Source organism: Lepidochelys kempii, chromosome 5, assembly GCF_965140285.1.
Source record: "Lepidochelys kempii isolate rLepKem1 chromosome 5, rLepKem1.hap1, whole genome shotgun sequence".
NCBI classification, from domain to species: Eukaryota; Metazoa; Chordata; order Testudines; family Cheloniidae; genus Lepidochelys; species Lepidochelys kempii.
The window spans coordinates 114,739,118-114,754,047 of NC_136384.1; the positions used below are offsets into that span (position 1 = coordinate 114,739,118).

General features: G+C 44.2%; 1 protein-coding gene across 13 annotated transcripts in view; it reads right to left on the reverse strand.

Moving 5' to 3' along the window:
• ELAVL2 (ELAV like RNA binding protein 2) overlaps nt 1–14,930 on the reverse strand; it is a 161,588-nt gene that overhangs the window by 131,212 nt on the left and 15,446 nt on the right. For 3 of the 13 annotated variants that reach the window (XM_073345532.2, XM_073345527.2, XM_073345523.2), the window contains exon 1: nt 12,172–12,741. The exons of 6 other annotated variants lie outside the window; for them this stretch is intronic. The gene's annotated coding sequence lies outside the window, so the exon portion shown is untranslated. Of the gene's footprint in view, nt 1–8,808; nt 8,888–12,171; nt 12,742–14,930 lie in introns of those variants that run through there. 4 more of the 13 variants (XM_073345531.1, XM_073345526.1, XM_073345522.1 and 1 more) reach the window with 2 other exon arrangements.

Below are 14,930 nucleotides of genomic sequence, written 5' to 3' on the forward strand. Positions count from 1 at the left end.
ATATAAAAAAACCCTCTAGCTGTTGTTGTTGTGAAGACAGACTCAGAAAGGTGAGCCAAATGCAATGGATGCAGAAAGTGTCTGCAGAAAGAACCATAGCTGAGAGTTGTGAATGGCCCCATTCATCTCAGTGGGAAGTTAACCAGATACGTAGTGATCACAATTTTAAATGTCAGCAATTTCTTTATGCAATGAAGAAGAAAGAGGGTCCTAGATCTGCACAATTTACTGACTGATGTCATTTTGATGCCACCAGTGAGCAGTGTACAAGAGATACAAGTACTTCACTGCCAAATCAAGAGGGTGGCAAGCCCAGGAGACTAGCCAAGCTATAGGACATGTTTATGCCTCTCCAAGTCTATTTTAAGCATATGCACAACCTACTGTGAGCAGCACCCCATTCTAGAAGCCATAGGTTGAGCTTGTTTTGTGTAGTCTGGAAGACCACCACCATGTTCCCCCATTCCACACCAATCTGGCCCCTAAACTAGATATGGAGATTGATGATCACTGAAGAGTTCTGCTTTCACGTGATACCTCTCAGAGATGAGCAACAAAGAAATTCAAAAATGCAGGTTCTAAGGTCAGCTGTTAACCTTAAGTACATTATGGAAAAGCCACTTTAGACGTGGCTCACTGCTCTTAACTATAGTTTGAGGCACTAAACACAATACACTGCATATGTTTCTGTTTCTCGCATATATTTTTAAAAAGATAACCAGCAGAGACTATTCACAGGAGGCAGAGGATGCTATTTGCAAGACTTGAACAATTTATTGGACACTTCACTAGCCAAAGCAACAAGACAGTGTTCTCCTTTTCCTCTCCCCCGCAAAATACCTTGCAGTAAGTATTGTGTACTCTATTTAACAACTGAAATTTCCCACTTTTATTTTTTAAAAAACGAAGATGAAGCTTCATCTAATATTTGCAGTACTATTAAACCAGCCCTACTAACTACATCTCTCCCCATAACAGTTTAACTTAAATATTCCAGCAAACAGGCAAAAGCAATTTCATTCCACACACAAAAAAAATCCACTGTGAAAACTTGGTTAGTCAAGGAAAACGGTTTGGGCTAAAACAAACAAAATCTACACTGAATAATTCTAAAGGAAAGCAGATAACATCGTGGCAATTAGGGCCTGAAGTACTAAGATGTAATAGGCCAGGATGGCTTGAACAGCCTTTCCTAATCCTGCTTGAAATGCTTTTCAAGCATTCAGTTTTAAATTATCCCAATTTTTGATTGTGTATTAAATATTCAGGATACTGTCCCACACACATTTCAGATTAAGCATTGGCTATTCAGTAACTGTGTAATATATAGAAGTAATAAAAGCCTATTTAACATGACACTAAAGGGGAAAAAAGGGGGGGGGAGGGGGGAAGAAGAGGAGACATCAGCCAGTTAACTGCAGTTCTCAACAGCACTAATCTGAACTGACCAAAAATGTAGCGGTAACTCAAACTCAAGGCAGCCATTTGGAGGACAACCGCAATTTTATTGGTTTCCAAAATACAGATGTTTTTACAGAAAAGCAAGACATGCCGGCATTTTTTATTATATACACATATATGACCCAGGACTCAGAAGAAGTTTAAAAAAAAATTGGCAGGCTGTTTTAATTAAATGCTGATTAAAAAACTGTGCTAGCTTATAGGATAGACGATTTTTAGATCTTTAAAGTGGTGTTGGTTGGTCAAGATACTTCCCTCCCCCAACTCCAGAGAAGGCCCTAACGGTGTTTATTGCCTTTTCTTTTCAGCCAAGCAATACAAAAGCTAGAAGAGTAAGAAGTACTTCTTAACCCTGAAGAAGCAGAGAAGTTCTTAGAAAAGCCGTCCGCTTGTAGACACCCAGAACTAGCACTAGGCATAAAGAGACTAAGCAACTGCTTAAGTGAATAGGGGGCCCCTTGAGCTGCTCAGGCCCTTATTAGGTGTTGCGGGAAAGGGGGCAAAAATATTCCTGCTTAGCACCCCAAATGGGCTAGCCCTGCCTCTACGGACACCTGAGATTTACAAACCTTCTGCTGGGTAGCAGCAACACTGAACCCAGTGAGAGAAAATTAAATCTCCATTCTGTTTTAGAGCGGACTTGCAAAGAAAAGCATTGGGTTTATGGTTATTTTGTTGGTGTTTCTGCCTGAATTATAAAGGCAATGAGATTCTGAATAATTAATATTACACACACAACATTCAGGTCTGTCTACAGTGTTTCCTGAAAGACTACAGAACATGGGAGAGCTAGTAGCATACCACATGATAATTGAACCAGTGAAACCTTAGACTCTGTCTGAGGCTACTCTCCCATCTTTGATCCAGAACTGGTACAGCTGCAACAGTGGAATCACTCATTCAGAGCAGGTGCAGGCAGACCTATTATGTCAGAAGGAGGAGGGAGAAGAGTTAAGGAAGTTTATGGCTCCCTCAGAACCCCGCACAATTCAATTCATGGCAACTACAGTTACAGACAAGATCCAAAAATATAATACCAGTACAATTTAAGTAATAATTCCTAAAATAGTTCCAAGAGAAGTGGCCTATATGGAACATGGGTTCTATCAGCATTCATCTGGAATGTCCCATCTCAAATGCACACAACACTTCCCACCTCTCTCTGTATTGTTTACTTGTGCTGCTAGAACTCTAGACACGAATGACGCTCATCCCAAGCGATACATCCGATTGCAAGTGTTCTCATTCCGCATGGAACTACTAACCCCTTTAGGTTTTTAAAAATTTTCTAGGAGCGGTTTTTGGCATTTCTACTATAAGCAATTTAGAGTTGCTTTTTATAAGAGAAAGGGGTATGAAGCATACCCAGTCTCTATAGAGCATTTAAAAATTGATAGTCTCACCAGGACCATCTCTAAGAATGCATTTTCTTTGAAAGAGTGGGCTGGATAAGGCAAAGCAAGATAGCAAGTGTTTTCACATGGAAGTGGTAAAGGACAGAGTAGGCAGCTGTTTTCTAGATACAGCCTCTGCCAAGGTTCTACTGTAAAACCTAGGTGCAGTGGCAACACGTTAGACACCAGGATTCCCTGCAAATTGACAACAATGCCTACTGGGGTACTAGTGCAGCTTGTTCTTCAATACGGGCAGTTTTCCTGAGCCTCTACGCTGACAAGCAAAAGCCACTTCTGCACAATATTTTGCCATCAGATACTTACTACATTTTAAATGAAAACTGCAAAACCAAACAAACTTATTTCAAATTCTGTTGCAAGGCTATACTCCAGTACAATTGTCTAAACACTAAAAGCCAATTCTTCTCAGGTAAATTCAGCAGTGTAAATTCAGCACTAATCCATTAAATTGTCTAGATATATACAGATAACAGATCAGAAAAGAGGGAGTTTGATTTCCTGCTTAGGAATTGGGGACAAGGGTGTCAAAAAACCCACATATTGTTTGGTAGTCACTTTGGATGATATTGCAATTTGTTCCAATAAATTTGAGCTATCAGGAAAAGAAACCATGTTTTAAGACAACTGTTTTTCAAAGATTTGAGTGCTGAGCACTCAAGATTTTAACCTCTGCTAATGAACACATTAGAACAAAAAGTTAAATATTCCTGATGATGGGATGCATCTTTAGATGCAAATTAAATTCATTCATCAATTGTGTTTTGTTTTGCAGGGATAAATGGTGGCAAACAGTGGCAAGAGATCAAAAGCTGTTAGCCTGAATGAGAGTAAGATTTTGTCATGAGCAACCTTTCAGCATTGCAGAGATCAATAAGAAGCTTACTATTACAAGTGTAATTTCTTTTCCCCCCTTCAACTCTACCTCTGAAAGAATCCAGAGCAATTTAGAGTAGCTATGCTGATTTTGGGAAAGGAGCACAGAAAAGAAGGGGTAAGTGGAAGAGCACCGTCTTTGGATTCTGCTAGACTAAAAAGAGCGGTTCTTTTGCTTCCCATAACAGATCCATCTATTAAAATATCAATTAAGCTAACTCAGTGGAGGGGGAGGGACTTTTTCACCCTTGTCTAGACAAGTCCTTACTGAGCCAGGAACAAGGTTATGATAGGAAATATTTTAAATGCCTCCATTTTTTTTTTTTTTGTAACTAATCACCCACAAGGTAAGCTAATTCATTCATAAGAAACTTAAGCTTCCCGCATACGTATAAGTCTCTTCCTACTCTGGTGGAAAATTAGCTGACTTAAAGGCAGTCATTAAATAGGACATCCCTTACTCATGACACCGTTTTATACAATTAAAAAAAAATGGTGGTGACTAAATGCCAAAAGATCACACAGTGTGAGAGGGACTCGCTTTAACTCTGCGCAACAGAATAAAACAGCATTAACAATAAACTAACATGATTAGGCCAGTAACGTGGAAAGATTTATGCAAATGCTAACTAGCATGTTCAAGACTTCAGTTACTCTGAAGACTAAAGCAATTAAAGTCTTTACTGCGCACAAAAAAAGGATCAACCATTTTGCTGGAACAGAACACACTGGAATTGAGAAGACTATCACTGTGAAGGGAAATGTCAGTTCAAGTATGGCTATAAAAGGCTTCTGAAAGGGAAAATAAAGCCTCAGTACTGTATGTACAATGTTAACATTAGAATGACCGAGTTCCCTTACAGTTTCAAGGTTATTTGCAATTAATCTAGCTTCCATTACTCCCAATGCCACATACAGCCAAAAAGACAGTTAATCTGAGACACCCATGTTGTGTATGTCAGATAAACCTCACTTCCCTTTTCGGTAGTACACTAAATCAGCAGTAGGTCTCTTCTTCCCATCTATGAGAAAACAAGCTGCAGAAAAGGTTCGGGATCTGCTTGACATCAGTCGCCCCAAACACACTTTATCTCCAAAACGTCTAGGAAAAGAGTTAAATGTTGTCTATGGGGTCTCTTTGATTTGCAACAAAGGAGGACATAAAATGCCAAATTGAAGCTGTAGTTCAAGTTCTCAACACAATGCCACTGTCACCCCCTTAACCCCCAATTTTAGATAGAGTTGATTACTAATCGTTTTCTTTGCATCCTGCCATTTTTGCCAGCACAACGCAAAGGAAGAGAAAAAAAAAAACTGAGACATAGCTGTTTTTAAAGTACTAATTTAGCATTAGGGAACAGGAGCCTCTAAACTATAACAGCACACCAAGATTCAAGACAACAACAAAAAAATTATTCTCATCTAGTCATAAAACCAGTCACTGAACAGATTAAAAAATTCACAAGCAGTTACTGAACCATATAAGGAAACTCTTCTGTGGTTAAATGAAATATTTCTTGTCCAAGTTCTGACTTTAAAAGTGTTGCATTCTAGTCTTAAGGAATTCTAGGAGAAAGGAGAGATACTCTAAGATGTGGAAAGTCTTGGTGTTACTAGGCATTCTGTGCACCTATCATCAATTATACTATGTAAGCTAAAACAGAAGGGTAAGACCAGAATGAGATAACATCCATGAAATTAAAAGAACAAATTTAAAAGCTGATTACTCTTATTACACAATGCATAACTATTTCCTCTAGGCTCTGGACTCACTGCCACAAGGTATTCTTGAAGTTTAGTAGTATTCAAAAAAGATTAGAAATCAAGCTACATGAAACAGGATAGATTTTAAGGAGAGAGAAAGATTTTTGTGTTTCAGGAGGTAAACCACGCACTGAAATCACAGGGGTTAGTGAAAAATTCCCTATAGGTAATTTATTCCATGGCTGTCCATAGTGTTTTTTGCATCTTCTTCTGAAGTACTTGGTATTGGCCCACCGCCAGACAGTATACTGAATTAACTGAATCCCTGGTCTGATCCAATATGGCCATTCCTATTAGATACTTGCCTTTAGAGATTCAAAACAGTGAACAAAGTTTTCTTCGCAAATATTCCATTTTCAGTTTTTGCTTGGTGCCAAGCCACCAACTTCCATGCCTTGCTAGGATTCATTTCTTTAAGGCAGAGGTGTGGGAGTGGTTGAAGGGTAATGAGACAAAGTTTAAGTAAAGTTGTGCCTCCAGAGGTTTAATCAGTTAATAGGCAACAGAAGATGAAACTCAGCTTATTTCCTGTTCAATTAAGTAACTGCATCCCAACAGAAGCCAGTGATATTTATCCCCTTGCCTTGTTACACATCACAACCATTAGGTACCGTCTATTGGGACACACCAAGGTTTAGTGGTGCCAGTGGTCAGGAACAGCAGGGCTAAGGCACTTCCTTCCACAGGGTGGAGCGCTGCGATAAGCAAAGGAAGCCAGTGCCCCAACTTTCCACATAGTCCTTTCCCCACCCAAGGCGAGCATCTGTACTTATGCACAGTTCACACTCACTTTAGATTGAAATGACAAGAAACCCTTGCATATTTTAAATGCTCACATAGCATTTCTGAAGCATGCTGACCATTCAAGATGCACAAGTTATTCCAGGGTTCTTCAAGCTAAAGGCAATGCAAACTGTGCACAAAAATAAATGCTGCTCCACAGTGCAAGTCGTGATTCCTTGACCTGTATAAGCTGATCCAGGGAGAAGATAGCAGACACATGGTTATGACCGAATGAAATCCAGGAAGAGTGAGGTCAGACCTGGGATGGGGGGAGGTAAAAAGAGGTGCAGAGTGTGGAGAGAATGGATGGACAGGTGTGTAAGAATGAAAGGCCATGTTAAGGGGGGGGGGGGAAGAAGAGAGAAAGAGTAATCCAAATAGAGGAGTTTACTACAAAGAGTCCAAACCATGCTTCCTGTCACAGCAGCAAGTGCTGCTGCTGAGTTTATCTGAGCTACAACAGATGCATGGACAGAGGAGAAAAATAAGGAAGAAGGGACAGGAGATTCCTGAGAGATTACAGGAAACAATAAAGAAAGGAGGAGAGAAGATGGAGCCAACCAAGCAGTCAAAGGGAAGAAGAGATCGACAAAAGCTATTCAGTCACAAAAAGCACCTCCTCACTAAAAGATTTTGCTGATTTTTTTATGCAAATAGTAAGTACTATATTACAGAGTGTAGGAACAATGACCAAATTATTTGACCAAGACCTGCAAAACTATATATTAGCAAAGAGAAGGATGCACTTAAGTTTTGACACACGTCCCTCGCCACAGAGTTCTGGGAGTAAAATCTTGACACCTCTTCTCTATGATTTGAAGCCTCCAACACACTGAGATCCTTCCCCTTCCATGCTTGCATATGCCTATCTGAACTTTCTTCTGGGTCGAACAAGAATCCTGAACAGTCTCCAATCCTGTCCTTGCCTTCCACCAAACACAGTCCTATTTTTAAAAAGTAACCTAGTTTTTTTTTAAAAAAACTCTTTATCTAGAACTCTTGCGCATCAAGTTATAGCTACATTTCTTCAGTGTAGAAAAGGGAGCCAAAAGTCAGCAGTATCAATAGCCTTTCACCATCCACTCAAACATTACACTTCATTATGTAACTGATACGTTCGAACTCTAAGCTCAATCCTGCAGAAATTTTAGCAAATGGGAACTTCACACTTTTTCTGCAGGTTCACTTTTGCAGTGAGCACATGGGTCACACCAAGGAACAACTCTATGTTGACCCCAAACCAGTATATTTACTGGAGGCGGCTGTTAATGTGCACTCTCTCCTGCCCCTTTTTGTGTTGGCTTGTCTATATAATGCCTGGCCCAACTCAGCAATCACAACAATATCTAGTGGTTTGCAGCCCCTTGCCCCCTGCACTTAGGAAAAATGACTGCATGGACTTGCCAAAGGCTCGTTAGGAAAAATGGCAGCTCGCGTTGCAGAGAGGTGATGATCTGCAGCAAGAAAAGGGAACTACAGATCAGAGGAGATGGGATCTCACTCTGTGGGAAAGAGGAGTCCTTGCAAGAGGAAGAATGCCTCTCTTTTTAGGGGACGTGAACGTGCACAGAGATCGGCAGAGGGGGCGCAGTGTGGGACGCTTTAGTGGCCAGGGCTCTGGGGAGACTGGGCGACAGGCTGGAGGACGGTTTAGAAGGCAGCGCCCCACGAATAAGGGGCATCTGGTCTGCACCTCGGCCAGCCGCTCTACGCCACGCGCCCCCCACCCCACGCCACGCGCCCCCCACCCCCCTCCGCAGCACGCGCCCGCCCCTCCGCCCTTCCCCCAGTCGCTTGCCCGGGGATCCCGGCACGCGGCGCGGCGGCACTCAGAGGCCCCGCTCCCTACCACGCCCAGCGCCTGCCCGCCGCTCCCCGGCTCCCTGCCCCCCCCCCCCCCGCCTTCCCGTCGCGTGCGAGCCCGCACGGCCAGCGCGAGGCGCGACTTCCTCCGAGAGCCCCGAACAGCGCCCAGCTGCGGCCGTGCCGCCGAGGCCCTTGCACCGCAAGCTGGCGGGGGGAGGGTCCGGCGGCACTTTGCAAGCGCTCCCGCCGCAGGCACAGGCGCCCAGGGCGTGAGCCCCCCGCCGCGGTGAGCTGCGGGTGTTCGGCGGATCCTCGGCGGTGCATCCCCCCGCCCCGGAAAAGCGGCGAACAAAAGGCAGCGGCAGCAGCCAGAGAAATAGCTGGACGCGCCAGCCCCCAGACTCCCGGGCACGCTGCCGTTACGGGAGACGAGACCACAAACGCTTCGCTAGCTACAGCTCCCCAGCAGCAAAGAGCGAGGGCCCCGAGCAGCTGGTTTCCAGTGCACGCAAAGCGAGCTTGCAAACTATGAGCAACTCGGGGAGTCTTAAAAAAAAAAAAAAAAAGCCCCGCATGCCTTCCCTCCCACCCCCCGAAAGGGAAGCCTGGAGCTTCATCTCAGGGGCAACAGCAGCAGCAGCTCCCACCCGGGGGAAAAAATTTGCTCTCATAACCCGCACAGCCCCGCTTTATTGTTTTAACTTACTCCGGCCCTGCGTTTGCAGCGCCCACGCCAGCAAGGATCCCGATCCAGCTGCGGCAGGGACGAGCGGCCTGGGCGCTGGCGGGAAAATAAAAGGAGCCCCCACCTTGGGCTGCTTGAGTGACACCGGGGAGCGGCCAGTGAGGGCGCCGGGAGCCTGCGGCAAGGCGAGGCGTCAACGTCCCCGACGGGAAGGGACTCCGCCCCGGCCCCACATATAGGGGCGGGGGTATCACGCTCCCTCCCCACCCCCACCCCGGGCCCCAGGGGAATTAGCACCGCCCATAACAACAAGAGTATGGCAGGCTAACCTGGAAAAAGCCTCTGGAGCCCCAGGGTCTTGCAAACGTCCCTTAGCTGCATCCTGCATGGAACTGCTGAGCTGATTCCCCCCAGGGTAAGAAATTATTTTTCTCTTCCCAGCCCGCCCCCCTCCCATCTTTATTTCAGAGGCCAGCTCAAATAGAAAGAAACTTTGCCTGCAGTGTTTGTTCTCGGGAGCTTTCATACACCCAGGGATCCAGTAAATTATTTCCAGTGTGTAAGGGGGCTTGGGGAGGGGCTTGGTAGCCTGTTCTCACTGGGGTCCCCACGCCAGGGTCGGAAGAAGAGCTGTAGTGTAGCGTGCGGCCCCAGCAATCTGCTAATCATGGGGTAGGTGTTTAATACGGAGTCACTCTTCCATCCCCTCCCCGCGCGCCCATTAATAGTAATACTTGTATTGCCTGGAGCAATGTGCCTCTGTACAAACTCATGCCCTCTGCAGTCTGAGTCCTGCTTTAGTCAGAAGAACCAAAGCGCACTTCTAGCAAACAACTAGGCGGTATATTACTGCCCTTGCTCTATGCTGAGTTCATTGTCATTAAACACCTGAGTGCCTCATTAGCCACAACAGATCACCTGCCCCTGTGTAGGACTAGGGGGAAACACACGCTGCCTAAGCAATGCAGTAAGGGCCTCCTGCTGCATAGAGGTGGAAGAAAAGTCGGGGGTTACAAGCAAGATCTCTAGTTTAGCTGTTTCTTGATTCATAGAGGACTGAAGTGTGCTCTCTCTTTTAGGGGAAAGAATGTTTTATGCTGGAGCTCTCCTTATTTTTGCCCCCTCCCTCCATCCTAGCAGGAACAATTTAATATAGATTTGGAGGGGAGGGAGAGAGGACTGTCACGCTCCTTTTTTCCCCTATACTTTATATACGGTATGTTAGTCATAGTCTAAAGACCTGAAGCACCTGCAGCTCAGAAGTCAGAGGGGCCTACATTGCCTCTGTGGCTACCTCCATCTCTCTCAAATAGCTTTGGCTGGAGCTCGCTCCTTTGGACTGAAATAGTACCCAAATCGTCTCCAGCTTGGTCCCTGCTCACATTTCGATTTCGAATTTAGTAGCTCAGTTCATTCCCTGGTTGGAGATAAAATGCACTCTATATATGGGCTTAGCTTCTAGCAACAGCATGCAGTTAATGGTACTTTCTACAGAAATGGCCTGGGGACGAGGTGTTAACATGACTGGATAGTATGGACTAAGTCAAAGAGCTCCGCGTTGGTCTGTAAGATGCACTTTTCAGCTTCGGGCACATATACCCCTCCACCCTCGCAGATGTCTTCTAAACTGCGATATTTGTAAACTATAAATCCAGCAAGGACACACAACCTCCACCTCTCAGTAACTGTCTTGTCTCATAGATCTACTTAATCCTAGTCTACAGCTTCTTTCCTTCAACCTCTAGCAATCTGGATGCGCTTTCTTTGAGGGAGCATGTTTAGCTAGGCAGAAAATAGGCTCCAGTTAATGGTTTTAACTGGAAGAGGATAGTCACATCCTCAAAGCTAAGAACAAGTACTACACGGTTTAATATTCCTTTCGCCCTCCCAGCAATAAAGCTAGCTCTGAAACCTGTCATTATTCGTCAATATACCGTCTCAACACCAATTTCGCTACCAATGCTGGGGAAGCCGAATGAAGGAACATGTCCAGCTACAAATTCACCCCAGTTGTATTGCTCTCATAGTGATTCTTTTCAGATGTGCAATAGGTGGGTACGTAGAAACGTGATGGGCATAAATTAAACAACAATGGCAATGCTTGGTCCTGTCTTTTACCACGCTGCAGTGCAATCCTTTAGCAGCTCTAAAATGCCACCTAATCACACAGTTTAATACAGGACAGGAAGGAGGTTGAAGATGCATTATTTTTAGACCCAGAGCACCCTACTAACCCCCAACCCCGGGCACCCCCCCCACATCACCACCTCCTTTTGCTTCTGCCACTAAATGTAAACTTCTCCCATGCAAGCCAGACTTCCCCGCGGTTCTGTTTCCCCTACGCAATAATCGGGAGGCTGCTTTCTCTTAACCAGGGGCAGCATTGAAGTTAAAATTGCAGCAAGCTCGACCAGCCAGTTACAGTCTGGACCAGGAACGCCTCCCGGGCTCAACCATTTTTCTCCGGTGGCAGCTTGACAATAGCGAAGAGAGGGAAACGGGGGCTCAGGCTGCCGGGATGGCTACCGGGCACTTCCAGGGAACCGCTTTTCCCGTGATGAATGCTGTCGCTACAGTAGGACCACGGACAGTGATTGGAGTATACCTCTCTGTCCTTGCCAGCTCACGCCTTTCTACTGCCTCAATACGAAGCATTTTTTAGCTTTCCCAGAACAAAGGGACTCTTGTATCCCGCATGTAGACTGAATCCTCCCCATACAGGCTTTTAATTTTCACTCGAAGGTTTGAAAAATAATCCCCCTCCCTCCCCATATTACAGCAATCCATTCACCCCAACTGGACCTTGCATACCTTCTAACCAGTCATCAGTTTTGACATTACCCCAGCTAATCACACGGGCTGCATGTACTTGGTCCAGACCACTACAACTCATTGTATGCTGTAGCATACATGCCATCTCGTATCCCTTCAGAACTGACAAAATGCTGTTTGGCTAATGCAATTAGACTTGGGGTCTTATCCCGCCTAATCTGCAAACGTAGGTTTATCTTTTCAAAGCGATACTCATTCATTCATCTGCATGATGTGGGTCCCTTCAGATGTTTTACGCGAGTGAGGCATTCAGAGTTAGAAAGGTATTCCTATTATAAGAACTTTAAACCACGATCTAGCTAGTTTATAGCCTAGGTACTGAATATGTACATCTGCTTGAATGCAAAATAATGTATATTTTCTTCTGGTGATCTTAATACTTCCAGGTATTTGTCCTGTTAACACATTGTAATGTACATGAATTGCTTTAAAGGAAACATAAGCATATGTAATAGAGTTAATTCTTTACTGCATGCATCCTACGCTTTCTGGTATTTGATTTAGACAGTGTATTAGCTATAGAAACATTAAAAGAATCAAAACACAACTTACCTTTCTCTCTTCAGCTTAAAAAAAAAAGTAACGTTGAAGTTCTCCCAATACAAAGGAGTAAGAAGCAGATGGATAGTTCTCAAGACAACACACAAAATCTAAACTGTGGACAGTTCTAAGCGGAAGCAAATAAAATGAAAATGCTTTCCCTCCCAATAGTCCAACACTTAAAAAAAATCAGGAAAATCAAAAGGGAAAGGAAAACTTAAAACAAGGAATGTGACAAGGCTAGCCTCCTATTGCAACACAACTCAACAAAAAGGGGGAGGGGAGAGAAATAAAGGAAGGAACAAAGAAAAGAAGGGATGAAAGGACGCGTTACAAAGACGGTCTCTTTCTCTCTGCCTCCTTGTTTCTTTTTAGTAGCTCGCTACAGAAGTAAAATGCTGCATCTCTAAGTGAGAACAGAAATAAGGGGGGAGGACGTCTTAAAAAGGAGGTGGACTGGATCACACAGATTTATAGCAACCGTATCACCCAGCGCCCCTCTGCTTCCGCACCAGGGTGTGCGTGTGTGTGGCTGCAGCTGTGCCAGGCTCCCACCTATCCCGGCCGCCACGCGCGGAAGTATCCGCCGAAACCCGATACAACGGAACCTGCTGGCAAGCCTCTGCGCCGCGATTGGTGCGACGGGGTTCCTCTGGCGCCGCCCCGGCGCAACAGCCAGTCTCGATTGGCTGCCAGCTGGTGTCAATCCGGCACACTCAATGGAGTCCCGTTTCAGGGTGAGTTGCACCGAGAGGTACCACACTCAGCACTGGAGGGGGGGGGGGGGGCAATGCGAGAAAATAGGAGCCCTGGAGCAGAAAGCAACGTGGGATGGTTCTGCCTGGACTGTCAGAGTTCCCCGCGGGGTGCAGGCTTGATCCATCAGAAATCTTGCTGGTGTAGAAAGACTCGGTACTGGGGACTGACTGCTGCCGCCTCTTTTGCAGAGTCTTGAACATTAAAATGTCATGCATCGCCTCTGAGGCTCTCTCTTTAAACACGAGCCAAAGAATTGCCGGCACGTCCACCTTGTTTCTCCTGGGTCTGTTTTCATTACTTTCTAGCGCTTCGAGATTGGTCTTAGTGTTTCAGTCTTTGTTAATACATGGGGTGGTCGTTAGACAACGCTTGCAAAGGCAAGAATGGAAAGCAACTATTAGGAAATAGTACTTTCCATTATGTCACCACAGAGTAGGGTAGAATAATTAGACCGTCCTATCCAGAAACCCTCTGTACAGAGCTTTCATTGATAGGTACATCTTAAAAAAGAGGAGTTGATATGGACCACATACTTCTCTCTGTCAGGCAAAACGTATTTCACTAGTCTGCATTTAAAGAACTTTATAGTACTGACCAATTACTGCAGTGATTTCTCCTCTGACAGTGAAGATTGATATTAATTAAGATTTCCAGTGACAAACATCTATGTGCGGGGGCTGGAAGGCTTTTCTTATTTTATCACTCTTATCTTTCCCAGAGAACACAGTTGTCTTTAAGACTGTTATGTTGAATGAGAGAAACAAACCTGCATTATATACTTAACACCTTTCATTGCTCACACTGATCCTTTTATGGGGCACTTGAACTTACTTTCTGTTTAAAATCCGAAATGCTTCCTAGAACGTATTTGCTTCTTTTCCCCTGATACACAACACAACGGGTATAAAGCATTTACAGTAACAAAGCACTTATGCCCTTCGGAAAGGAACTCCTTTAGATGCTTATTTAGTGCAATCTGGTATTTGCATCCAGCCGGAGGGGGGAGGGGGGAGAAGACACACACAATGATTGGAAGAGAGCAGAAAAATAAATTAGTGTTCCTTGAGAGTGTCCTTGAGTGTTTATAAATGATTAATGGGATGGAGGAGAAACCTGTTTATCTGCGGTTTGGTCCATATAATCGCCATCTCCTATCAACATGACAATAACTAAGTAGTACATACGGCCTGATTTTTTACATCTCGCAAAACCATTTATATTTTAAATGTATCTGACATCTTTCGAGAACAGGAAGATTTTTAGATCATCTGGAATTTAATTTACAGTCTAACAGGAACTTTTTGAACCAGGTTGGAACTCCGAAAAAACGGATTAACTCCTCTGATGAACAAGTGGTGAAAGAGTTGTTCTTTGAACTGAAGAGAAGCCTGGTGAGGAAAATTGCAAAGAATTATCACTGTGATAAACACCTTCCCAACAAGGCGGCTCGTACAACAGTCCTACTTAAATGATGCCTATTTATAGCCAGTTTGTAGAAGTGCATGCATAAATTATGTTTCGAGGAGTTTAAGTTAGTATTCCATAAGGTCCCTTGGGCTTGCGCTATTTTTCGCTTTACTTTGGTCTGTGACTGCTCCTTAATTATAGCAAAAATAACCGTTTAATTGTTTAAATGTCTCTAACGATGCCACACTTAACACCTAAATGTTGGTGCTCTTTAGAATGCGGGTGATGTAATATTGCACACAAATCAAGTTTAGTGTATATAGGAGTAAGTCATATTTTGAAAAAAACGTAGTTAGTGTGTCAGGGCGGGTTTTGAAGTGTGGATCATAACTGAGACTAAGTAGAACAAATAAAACTTATCCGTACTGTGTTGTATTCTTAGGCAAAACTAGATTTACTTAGTGGTTACTTTTTCTTCAGTCTAGATTGTGTAGAATGGGGTTTTTTTTTAGCAGTTAACACCGTTCCTCAACAGTATATCAGCAGTACGTGGGGGGTGGGGGTAGGGGAGAAAATAAACCCAGTGAAATCTCTGAGTAGAGTCC